General features: G+C 38.2%; 1 pseudogene; it reads left to right on the forward strand.

Moving 5' to 3' along the window:
* LOC145935171 (uncharacterized) overlaps positions 1 to 12,418 on the forward strand; it is a 51,079-nt pseudogene that overhangs the window by 394 nt on the left and 38,267 nt on the right.

A 12,418-nucleotide genomic window follows, 5' to 3' on the forward strand; every position in this document is an offset into this window, starting at 1 on the left:
ACAATATATAGGATATAGAACAATTTCGAAGTGATGTAATAGAAATAATTATGAAGCAATTAACTGCGGAGCTTTTGTGCAACTTGTCAAAGAGACGCTTTCGACTATTTCATTCGAGATTTATTTTAATGGCAGTTGCGCGCTATTAAAAGTTTTGTAATTCTTTTAATCTCACTACGCGGTTTCATATCATCGCTTCTGTCTGCCCGTTATAATATACTGGAAGCGATTAAAGCGTTCACTGTTACGTGCCTTCGTTGCAGACATGCCGATATTACAGGCATTTTCCATTTTCGCGTCAATCATACAGTGTGTAAATCGCGAAAAATCCGGATTTCACTAATTCATGAAATTATCGTTGCAATTGAAGCACTCGCTTTGTATTTAAATGCGATAAATTTCATACGGCAAATCATTTTAAATTAGACAGATTCCGAAAGAAAGGGTAATGGAAATTCCACTATCATTGCAGCTTGAAATATCACGTAGAAATGCATCGTTTCCTTTGACGAGCATCCAATCAGCCATTTTCTTAGGATTCGTTTCGGGGGTGAATCTAAAAAATCAGAGAGTTCGGGAACAAAGGTTATTGCCGATTGCGAGAGATGATACGGTCCGGAAGCGAAAAAGCGAAAGTTCCTGTTTCTATCCACGTCCCTCGTACTTTTGTCGTAAATCCGACATCGGGCGACCGGACGACGTAACATCTCGATCGACATTTTTGATATCCTACGCGTATATGGCAGCACTTACTAGATGAGATCAAACTACGATAGTGATAAAGGTAAATGGTACGCTCGGAAGAGATTCGGGGAATTTCCGGGAGCGGATTGCAAACGATTTACTCGGCCAGTTGATCGTGCGATCTGAATTTCTGCTCTGTGAAAGAATGTTCATGGCAAATTCGTTTAGAATTGATAAACATTTCTACGTTCGATTTGAAAAACTTGTAAGAGAATTAAATAATGAGATATTTTAATTTAACAGATTCTATATTTTCTTTTTTTTTCTCTCTTTCTTTCTCTCTATAATATTATATAATTGGATTATTTTTAAAGATATTACTAAGATTATCAGCAAAAGGTGTTCTCCTTTCTTTCTTTTTTTTTCTTTTAATCTTTCTCTCTGTTCTCTTTCTCTGTGTTAATTCCGTAAAACTCCCTAAGTGTACAAGAAATCTCATATTGCTTCGTGGTCCATTTGCGGAGCATTAATGGAGGAATAGGTGAAGGAGTGCTACCAAAGATAACGATGAGGACATTCTTTTTCTTGATAGTAAGCCGAAGTGGATTTTGTGGTTTGGGAACACTTTACGAGTCATCTCCCTTTTCGCGAGCTCTCCCCGAATTTTCCGCCCTTTGCCAGTCCAGGTCTAATGTAATCAGGACCCGCAGACCCGCACGAAAACGGGGCCACTTTCGGAACGGATGCGACTGGACGCGTTCGACGCCATTGCCCCCACGTCAGGTCGAGTATAAGTCACTTTGCCGATACTTTGATCCCTTCCATGCGTAACAAAGTTACGAAGAGCGAAACGTGCGACCGTTAAACCGCGCGGTCAGCGGGGACGTTGATGGGATTTTGCGAACGCGACTCGTTGCATTCTTCATCAATGCGATCGCGGAGGATTTTTATCTGCGTAAAAAAAAATTGAACATTAATCAAAGGCTCGGATCAAAAGCGACAAAATTTTAAAAATCTATGGAGCGTCCCTTTTTCCATTCCGCACATGGACTTAGCGAGTCACTTCTCACATATGAATCCTTTGATTATTTGAAATGGATTTTTTATTAGTAAACTTTATTAGCAAAAATGTTGATAAAGTTGACAATTATTTATATTAAATACTTTTCTGGGGTCAATTCAATTTATCTTTACTTCTTATAATTAAAAAATTATTGATCTCTTGATTTTGATTAACAAGACATTAATCCTAAATTGATCAGAATTTACAGATAAGAGAAATATGATTTTAATCTCATATTAATTCTAAAAATGAGATATAAATATCCATTAAATTATTTATATATACATACATACTCGTTTCGGATAATATCGTATTATGGTATTAAACTTTATAGTATGTCTCAGAGTTTCTTACAAATAATTAATTCACCATCCGGTTCCGATCGATGGACCACGTCCGACCCTCGACGCTTCCAATTTTCCATTATCAAACCGGCTCGATTACTTTTACCGAGATATTGTTCGCGTTTCGGGTTTATCCCGTCGTTCCCGAACGTTAATGCCATTCGGTCGTATTCCAAGTGTGCTATCGGCCGGCTGCTCGCTTCGGGCTTGACGACGTCGACCGTTGTTGAGTTGCGAGTTTATCGTTCCATGCCGGGAGCGTCAGATCGAGGACGAGAGTCTCTCCCGTTGTTGTGCGAACGCGCGCGCGCGTATCGCGTAACGCGTCCGGAACTTTACGAGGATCTAACGGGGGCGCGATACGGCGCCCCCAGGTATTCGTCATGAATTTACGAGGCACGACGAGCGAGCGAGCGGGCGGGCGAACGAGCCGAAATTTACGCTTGCAACGTCCATTCGCTGGGAACGCGAACACTTGTACTCGTTGGCATTACGCCGGAATAAAACCCAGTTATCTCCGATTTCGTGCTCCGTAGTCGACGTGCTCCTTTCGACGGTAGCCTCTCATCCTGTTTACTTCGATGCCCTTTATCCCTGTGATCGGTGGTCTCCTCTCGAGAGGAAGGATCTCAAGGTTTGAATACAGGCGAGGGGCTTCTGTACGAGAGCATACTGTATAAGAGCATACCTTAAGGATTCAGAGGACTTTGCAATGCCCTTTCGACGAAGCTCGACTCGAATGTATTCACAACGCGATCGCCTGTGATTTTATGTGAAGATTTTCAACGGACAATTGTCGTGTAATTCGTGTCTTTGGAGATAACGCGAATTCCTCGAGGAATATTTGACCCGTCGGATTTATACGAGATTTATCCCCTGCTTCGATAGGTCTTTGTACGAGGGGAAGAGCAGTCCAGAAGCGGTCAAGAAACTGAGGAACTGAATCCTAAGTGATACTTCAAGAGGCGCGGGAAAAATACTATTCCGGGTAATTTGTGTGGGAGATGGCGAGTGTGTGTCGTTTTCCTTCCAGCTTTTTCGCTCCTCTCTCAACTCCTCGTTGCGCAGCCTCTTCTTCTCTCCCTCCTACTCGATCCTTCTTTCTACGCTTTCTCGCCGCTCCCCTTGCGCGCAAAATCTCTCTCATGTATCTTGCCCTTCTTCGAGTATAACTTACAGACGCCATTAAATGCCAGGAGCAGGTTTAAACCTCTGGGAAACCGTCGAGCCCCTTTTGTACCAGGGTGTAAAGATTTCGCAGAAGGCCCGCCTGAGCGAGTATGCCACCCTCTCTCGTAACTCCGGCCGCCCCTTTTGTACCTATCTACCTCCTTGTACGAAATTTTGACAGCCGTCTGCCTGCGCGCGAGAGGCCGCCCGGGCGTCTTTCGTCGCAAATGCCTCGTCGACCCCGAGAGGGTCCTCCAGCAATTCGTCTCGCGACTCTTCAGGACCCGCGTTGTAATCAAACTGCTTAACGCACTCGGCGCATCATTCGTGAAATCTGCATTAGACGCGTGACACTGCGATTGTTCCACGGTAATGGGAATTTATTGTGTCGCGTACGAGTGAATTAATTAGACGATGGGGGAACGATTGTCAGGGATCAAGTTGTCGTTAACTTACAATGCGAGATGTAAAACTCATCACGCGATCTCCCTTTTTCCTCTCTAATGTTTCGGAATACACGAAACACGCTCCACTTTCCGATCCGCGTCCCTCGATTACATGAATTTCGGTCGTCGCGCACGAAATTGCAATTGTATCGGTTCATCCATATTTAAATTCAGGGCGTTTTCAGATTTGCCGTCAGCGAAATCCTATTATTGGCCGACAAAGGCGGTACCTTATATCGGGGCCGGGGCGAGTGACATCTATTTCCGCGTACTATTTAAAGTATGGGATGAATTAAATTGGATGCCTATATAAATCCTTAGAATCTCCCTGTGTGTACCGGCTCGGGCCGCAGATGTTTCTCGGCGATTGTCCCCATAAAAAAGGCTTCTCGTAGTCGTAGGCGATAAAGCAGACAGCCGGATGGAAAAGTGTAAAGCGGCTCTCGATATTCCGTTGTTATTCCATTCGTTCGAACTTTGACGATCTGGAATTGCCTTTTCGAAAAGAACGCGAGGCGAAAGAGCGCTGATTCATTTGAGACGATTATTTTTATCTTCCTACTCTTTCCGATTTTTATTACCATTTTTAGTTTAAAATTTATTTTGTCATCTTTTCCCTGTCTTTCTTGACGGTATCTTGATCAGCTCGTATCTCGTCGTTGTCAGCGTGTCTCGTCGGAGCTACGATTCTTGCACACAGCCTGCCGGAGGACAGTTTAGAAGACGGGGGAATAAAAAAATATTGATCTTGTAACGTGTGTCTCTCGTAAGGGTTAGCCTACATTCCCGAGGTTTGTCGACTTTCCGTCCTAAATCAACAGAGGCCGACGCCTTGCCTTTCGGGGCATGTTGACACCGTCTTTTTACCCCCGTTTACTTCCCGTTTACGACGTTCCCCGGCAATGTGCGCCAACGCCACTGAACAATCTCCGTCGGTGGAGCGAAGGCGAACTCCTAGTCGCGTAAAAGTCGATTGCCGCTGAAATGCGCCGATGGAACGTCGAATGTTGGCCGGAGTTTCTAAAGAAACTTATTTTTCCATCTAAACGTTTCTCCACGAGGCACGACAGCCGGCAGATGTTCGCCTCCAGTCTGCGCCTCGCGTTATCCAGATTCTAAGAAAGCGAGTATTTGCATTATCGCGAGCGTTTCCCACCTCGGAATTTTCGAGTCTCCGCAAACGTCTGTGTCCTGCATTCTTTAGAAGCATCGCGATTTGTGCGATTTTTATATCAAATTTCGCCCTTTCCATTTTTGACGACATAGCTATAGCACGTGAATTTTATCCTACATCCAAGTAAAAACAGCATCGCATTCCTCGACGTATAAAAATTGCAGGAGAATTGCAGCTGCGCTGTCGGGTGACGATAGATGTTAATACCTAACGACGGCGGCAGTTAGGCCCGCGTTAACATACGCTTTAGCGGCGCACAATGTATGGTTGTCTAACCAGTTAATCAATTTCACATCCCGTACGGCTATTTTAGCCGTACATGCGTCCGTCCGTTTGCATCGCGAGGACAATGAGAGTCGTGCCGTGTAATGGGACGACGGATCCGGCCGCCGCGCCGGCTTGTAAATCATAGGGTTTTACTACTTAACGATGCTTCGGTGCGTCGCGTAAGATACAATTGCGCCGTGTTACACAGTTGCATATCTCAACGTTAGAACGTGACGAAGAAATGTGACAATTTGTGAATATATATAATAATAAACGGAAGCAAAAATGGAATTCTGTGTAAGCGAACTTTTTAGTCCACGAATATTTTTATTACGTTTTGTAAGAGATGTTTCTATTAATATAAATTTACATATAATAATTTATATAATTTTTATCATAATGTTACATATAATAAATTACTATTGTAATTTCCATTTTTAATTTAATTACATGCCTTATTTTTTTATAATTTTTTCGACGGTCGCATATGCATCGTGTGTGTCGTGCATAGTAATGAGAATCAGTATGGACGATACGTGCAAGCTTCGTATGTTCGAAACTCGTGTGCGCGCACTCATGTTCACGTTTTCACGCATGCGGGATTAATTTTTGCCCATGGAGTGGTGATAGCGCGACAACTAGAACCACTTGAGACGTACTCATTCACACCCTCATTAAGTGCATCACTCATCTTCTTTTCTCACCGTCACGCCGCCGGCAACTTCTTTTTCTCTCTCGGTTCTCTCTCACGCGGGCAATTTTTCTTAAGCCTCGTCTGAGGAGAACTGTCATCTTCGACCTTAGTCAACGCACTCGTCGTAGATTGCTCTTCCTCGCGACTGGTACAAACGAGAAACGTCACGTAATCATATTTGAATTATCGTCAATGCAATTTCTAAAAAAAAAAGAAAACCCTTTGAAAGGACTCTTTGAGTAATCACGGATCTGTTGACTTAAAATTTGTTTCACAAATTCAATCTTCCTTCATTAAATATTCGCTAAGCGCTATTTGTTGGTGTACGTTACGAATTATCCTACGCTTGAAGTATACCGACGCGACTATTCGCGAGCTAATCGGAACAGACGAAGAATCTGAAAGCGGACAGCCAAAGTTAAAAGACCACGAGTCCTCGGTCCGAGTTTAAAGATCCCGATTCCGACTCCAATTGGCCGTCGTCATAGATGCGGTTCCGGCACTCGAGGAATTGGTGAATTTCATTAAAGCTATACTTCAACTCAAACTACGGGATGCTGATTAGTTTTCTGGCGAATCGACGGGCTCGAGTCCTCGAGCCAACCAACCAACCAACTAACCAACGTCCAAAGCTCCGCTAATCGTCGAGAATCTCTCCGCATTATCCGCGTAAACCGCGGTACTTTCGACTGTGTCTAATATTAATGAGAAATTGTAGGAGGCCGACTATATCCCTGTTTAATCTCCTTAAGATCAGACACCATCATTAAATATTTACCACGGCCGTGGATAATGGTGCTCCGCGCCGTCATTGTTTCGTCGTGCTGTGGTAGCTTCTGATGAGCGTATATAGCTACATAATTAATAAAAGCAACGATGGCGTCCTCGGGAAAGAAACAAAAAGCGGACTGCTGGTCCATCACGACGCTACGGAGAGACGGAAGGGGTGCGCGGCGAGGGGACGTCGTCGGAAATGAGCATTTGCACGCTCGGCGGAGGGAGCACGCGGCCCTGAAAGAAATTGAATCCTTCGGCGAAATCACCTGTTAGGGTCGCCGTGAAAAGAACCTTGTCCTACGTACCGTCTTCAAAGGAAAGCGAGAAGAAAGGATGAATCTCTCCGCGCTTTTCTCGCGTCAAATTGGCACTCCCTGTCCGTCGCCCGTTTCCCGGCTTATCATTCGTTCGCTCCCTCTCTTTCTCTTTCTTTTTTTTCGATTGCACGTTGTAAAGAAAATTACTATCTAAAGCTCGATAATTAATCTGGCCAGATTATCTCGGCGTCGCGTGTGTAGAATTAACGTTGAATCGATTCTACGTCGGTGCAAGCATAGATTTTTTTTTCCGACATCTATTCGACATCTATTCGAGAGATGTGTTTAGTCCAGCATTTAACATAGTGTTAGATTAAATCAGGAAATCGCTTATTAAACACAAATCAAGTTCAAAGTAAACGTAATTCTTAGTAGTAGAACATAATAGAAACAACACGACTTACACCGCTTTTAGTCAATCTAAAATATATATACAATAAAATTTCAAATCTGTGGCTGTTTTATAAATTTTTACAATATTCTATAAATGTATATCTAGTTTATATAAATTTTTGAAAATATATAGGAAATTTCACATCGGTGACTATTTTATAATATATTATCTATATATATATATGAATATCTATTTAAAATTTTTACGATAGTGTCTATAGTCTGTATATGTAACAGTAAAATTACATTTGATCACACGACGTTGCGCATTTTAGAGCTGTGACTAGAACAACACAAGCGCGCGCTACGCGCACGCCATTCTTCGGTTTTATGTTTAAAAAATATTTTTTAAAAATAATATAAAGTTTGTTTAAACTCGATTAATATTTTTTCACAGAAATTAGCTGATTAAAGCATTAATTTGCTAATTAAATTTTAAAATAATAATGAAAAAATTAAATAGTGATATGTTGTAAATAATGTTATTTTTTATTAATATTTTTTGATAGAAATCAGCAGATAACTGTCAAAAATATTATAACATTTTATTTAAAACATATTATTATTTTAATTTTTATAACATATATTATTTTAAAAATTAATTAGCAAATTAACGTTTTAATCAGCTGATTTCTATCAAAAAATATTAATAAACCGAAAATTTGCTAATTAAATATTCTAGCTTACATGTTTATATTTATATTGTGTATGTTATAATTTGCTAATTAAATTTTAAAATAATAATATGGCAAAAGTTATAAAATAGTGATATGTTGTAAATAATATGTTATAATACCTTATTCTCGATTAATATTTTCTTTCTAAAGTTATATCTTTTCGAACAAATCTCCTTCGAGTTTTAATTAACTAGAACACTACAAAGCGCGCGCTTCGCGCGCGCCATTTATTTCCTTCAACTATACATATAAGCTGCGGTCGAGAATGTGCTACTAATATGGAACAAAGATAGAATGATGTTTCGAATTATTCGTAGCGCATTCTCGATCCACAGCTTGTACGTTAATTACATATTATACAACAATTATAATATTTATCTTTTCATCTTTTGGTACCATGCAGACACCAGCGTACAAATTTTTTAATATGATAAACATAAAATAAGGATGCGTCGGATAGGGTCAGCTGCAAAAAAGTATCCATTTCTAATATTTTAAGACGAGCCAAAAATTCATCGATTATACATTTTAATAGTACATTGATTACAGAATCTTTTGGTACCATGCAGACACCAGCGTACAAATTTTTTAATACGATAAACATAAAATAAGGATGCGTCGCACAGGGTCAGCGGTAAAAAAGTATCGATTTCTAATATTTTAAGACGAGCCAAAAATTCATCGATTATACATTTTAATAGTACATTGATTACAGAATCTTTTGGTACCATGCAGACACCAGCGTACAAATTTTTTAATACGATAAACATAAAATAAGGATGCGTCGCACAGGGTCAGCGGTAAAAAAGTATCGATTTCTAATATTTCAAGACGAGCCAAAAATTCATCGATTATACATTTTAATAGTACATTGATTACAGAATCATTTGTTACCAACCAGACACCAGCGCACAAATTTTTTAACTTGATATACTTAAAATAATGTTGCGTCGCATAGGGTCAGCGGTAAAAATTATCGATTTCCAATATTTTAAGACGAGCCAAAAATTCATCGATTATACATTTTAATAGTACATTGATTACAGAATCTTTTGGTACCAAGCAGACAACAGCGTACAAACTTTTTCATTTGCTATACATAAATTAATGATGCGTCGCACAGGGTCCGCGTCAAGAAAGTATCAATTTCTAATATTTTAAGACGAGCCAAAAATTCATCGATTATACATTTTAATAGTACATTGATTACAGAATCATTTGGTACCAAACAGACACCAGCGTACAAATTTTTTAATACGATAAAAATAAAATTAGGATGCGTCGCACAGGGTCCGCGTCATAAAAGTATGGATTTCTAATATTTTAAGACGAGCCAAAAATTCATCGATTATACATTTTAATAGTACATTGATTACAGAATCTTTTGGTTCCAACCAGACAACAGCGTACAAATTTTTTAACTTGATATACATAAAATAAGATTGCGTCGCATGGGGTCAGCGGTAAAAAGTATCGATTTCCAATATTTTAAGACGATCCAAAAATTCATCGATTATACATTTTAATAATACATTGATTACAGAATCATTTGGTACCAAACAGACACCAGCGTACAAATTTTTTTACTTGATATACTTAAAATAAGGTTGCGTCGCATAGGGTCAGCGGTAAAAAAGTATCGATTTCTAATATTTAAAGACGAGCCAAAAATTCATCGATTATACATTTTAATAGTACATTGATTACAGAATCTTTTGGTACCATGCAGACACCAGCGTACAAATTTTTTAATACGATAAACATAAAATAAGGATGCGTCGCACAGGGTCAACGGTAAAAAAGTATCGATTTCTAATATTTAAAGACGAGCCAAAAATTCATCGATTATACATTTTAATAGTACATTGATTACAGAATCTTTTAGTTCCAACCAGACAACAGCGTACAAATTTTTTAACTTGATATACATAAAATAAGATTGCGTCGCATGGGAGTAGCGGTAAAAAAGTATCGATTTCTAATATTTAGAGACGAGCCAAAAATTCATCGATTATACATTTTAATAGTACATTGATTACAGAATCATTTGGTACCAAAGAGACACCAGCGTACAAATTTTTTAATACGATAAACATAAAATAAGTATGCGTCGCACAGGGTCCGCGTCAAAAAAGTATCGATTTCTAATATTTTAAGACGAGCCAAAAATTCATCGATTATACATTTTAATAGTACTTTGATTACAGAATCTTTTGGTTCCAACCAGAAAACAGCGTACAAATTTTTTAACTTGATATACATATAATAAGATTGCGTCGCATGGGGTCAGCGGTAAAAAGTATCGATTTCCTATATTTTAAGACGAGCCAAAAATTCATCGATTATACATTTTAATAGTACATTGATTACAGAATCATTTGGTACCAAAGAGACACCAGCGTACAAATTTTTTAATACGATATACTTAAAATAATGTTGCGTCGCATAGGGTCAGCGGTAAAAAGTATCGATTTCCAATATTTTAAGACGAGCCAAAAATTCATCGATTATACATTTTAATAGTACATTGACTAAAGAATCTTTTGGTTTCAAACAGACACCAGCGTACAAATTTTTTAACTTGATATACTTAAAATAATGTTGCGTCGCATAGAGTCAGCGGTAAAAAGTATCGATTTCTAATATTTTAAGACGAGCCAAAAATTCATCGATTATACATTTTAATGGTACATTGATTACAGAATCTTTTGGTACCAAACAGACATCAGCGTACAAATTTTTTAATACGATAAACATAAAATAAGGATGCGTCGCACAGGGTCCGCGTCAAAAAAGTATCGATTTCTAATATTTTAAGACGAGCCAAAAATTCATCGATTATACATTTTAATAGTACATTGATTACAGAATCAGTTGGTACCAAGCAGACAACAGCGTACAAACTTTTTCATTTGCTATACATAAATTAAGGATGCGTCGCACAGGGTCCGCGTCAAAAAGTATCAATTTCTAATATTTTAAAACGAGCCAAAAATTCATCGATTATACATTTTAATAGTACATTGATTACAGAATATTTTGGTACCAAACAGACACCAGCGTACAAATTTTTTAACTTGATATACATAAAATAATGTTGTGTCGCATAGGGTCAGCGGTAAAAAGTATCGATATCCAATATTTTAAGACGAGCCAAAAATTCATCGATTTTACATTTTAATAGTACATTGATTACAGAATCTTTTGGTACCAAACAGACACCAGCGTACAAATTTTTTAATACGATAAACATAAATTAAGTATGCGTCGCACAGGGTCCGCGTCAAAAAAGTATCGATTTCTAATATTTTAAGACGAGCCAAAAATTCATCGATTATACATTTTAATAGTACTTTGATTACAGAATCTTTTGGTTCCAACCAGAAAACAGCGTACAAATTTTTTAACTTGATATACATATAATAAGATTGCGTCGCATGGGGTCAGCGGTAAAAAGTATCGATTTCCTATATTTTAAGACGAGCCAAAATTTCATCGATTATACATTTTAATAGTACATTGATTACAGAATCATTTGGTACCAAAGAGACACCAGCGTACAAATTTTTTAATACGATATACTTAAAATAATGTTGCGTCGCATAGGGTCAGCGGTAAAAAGTATCGATTTCCAATATTTTAAGACGAGCCAAAAATTCATCGATTATACATTTTAATAGTACATTGACTAAAGAATCTTTTGGTACCATGCAGACACCAGCGTACAAATTTTTAATACGATAAACATAAAATAAGTATGCGTTGCACAGGGTCCGCGTCAAAAAAGTATGGATTTCTAATATTTTAAGACGAGCCAAAAATTCATCGATTATACATTTTAATAGTACATTGATTACAGAATCTTTTGGTACCATGCAGACACCAGCGTACAAATTTTTTAATACGATAAACATAAAATAAGGATGCGTCGCACAGGGTCAGCGGTAAAAAAGTATCGATTTCTAATATTTCAAGACGAGCCAAAAATTCATCGATTATACATTTTAATAGTACATTGATTACAGAATCTTTTAGTTCCAACCAGACAACAGCGTACAAATTTTTTAACTTGATATACATAAAATGAGATTGCGTCGCATGGGATCAGCGGTAAAAAAGTATCGATTTCTAATATTTAGAGACGAGCCAAATATTCATCGATTATACATTTTAATAGTACATTGATTACAGAATCATTTGGTACCAAAGAGACACCAGCGTACAAATTTTTTAATACGATAAACATAAAATAAGTATGCGTCGCACAGGGTCCGCGTCAAAAAAGTATGGATTTCTAATATTTTAAGACGAGCCAAAAATTCATCGATTATACATTTTAATAGTACATTGATTACAGAATCATTTGGTACCAAAGAGACACCAGCGTACAAATTTTTTAATACGATATACTT

The sequence above is a fragment of the Prenolepis imparis genome, unplaced genomic scaffold (genome assembly GCF_030444845.1).
Source record: "Prenolepis imparis isolate NDT839.2.m4 unplaced genomic scaffold, iyPreImpa1.0 SCAF_4, whole genome shotgun sequence".
Taxonomy (NCBI): domain Eukaryota; kingdom Metazoa; phylum Arthropoda; class Insecta; order Hymenoptera; family Formicidae; genus Prenolepis; species Prenolepis imparis.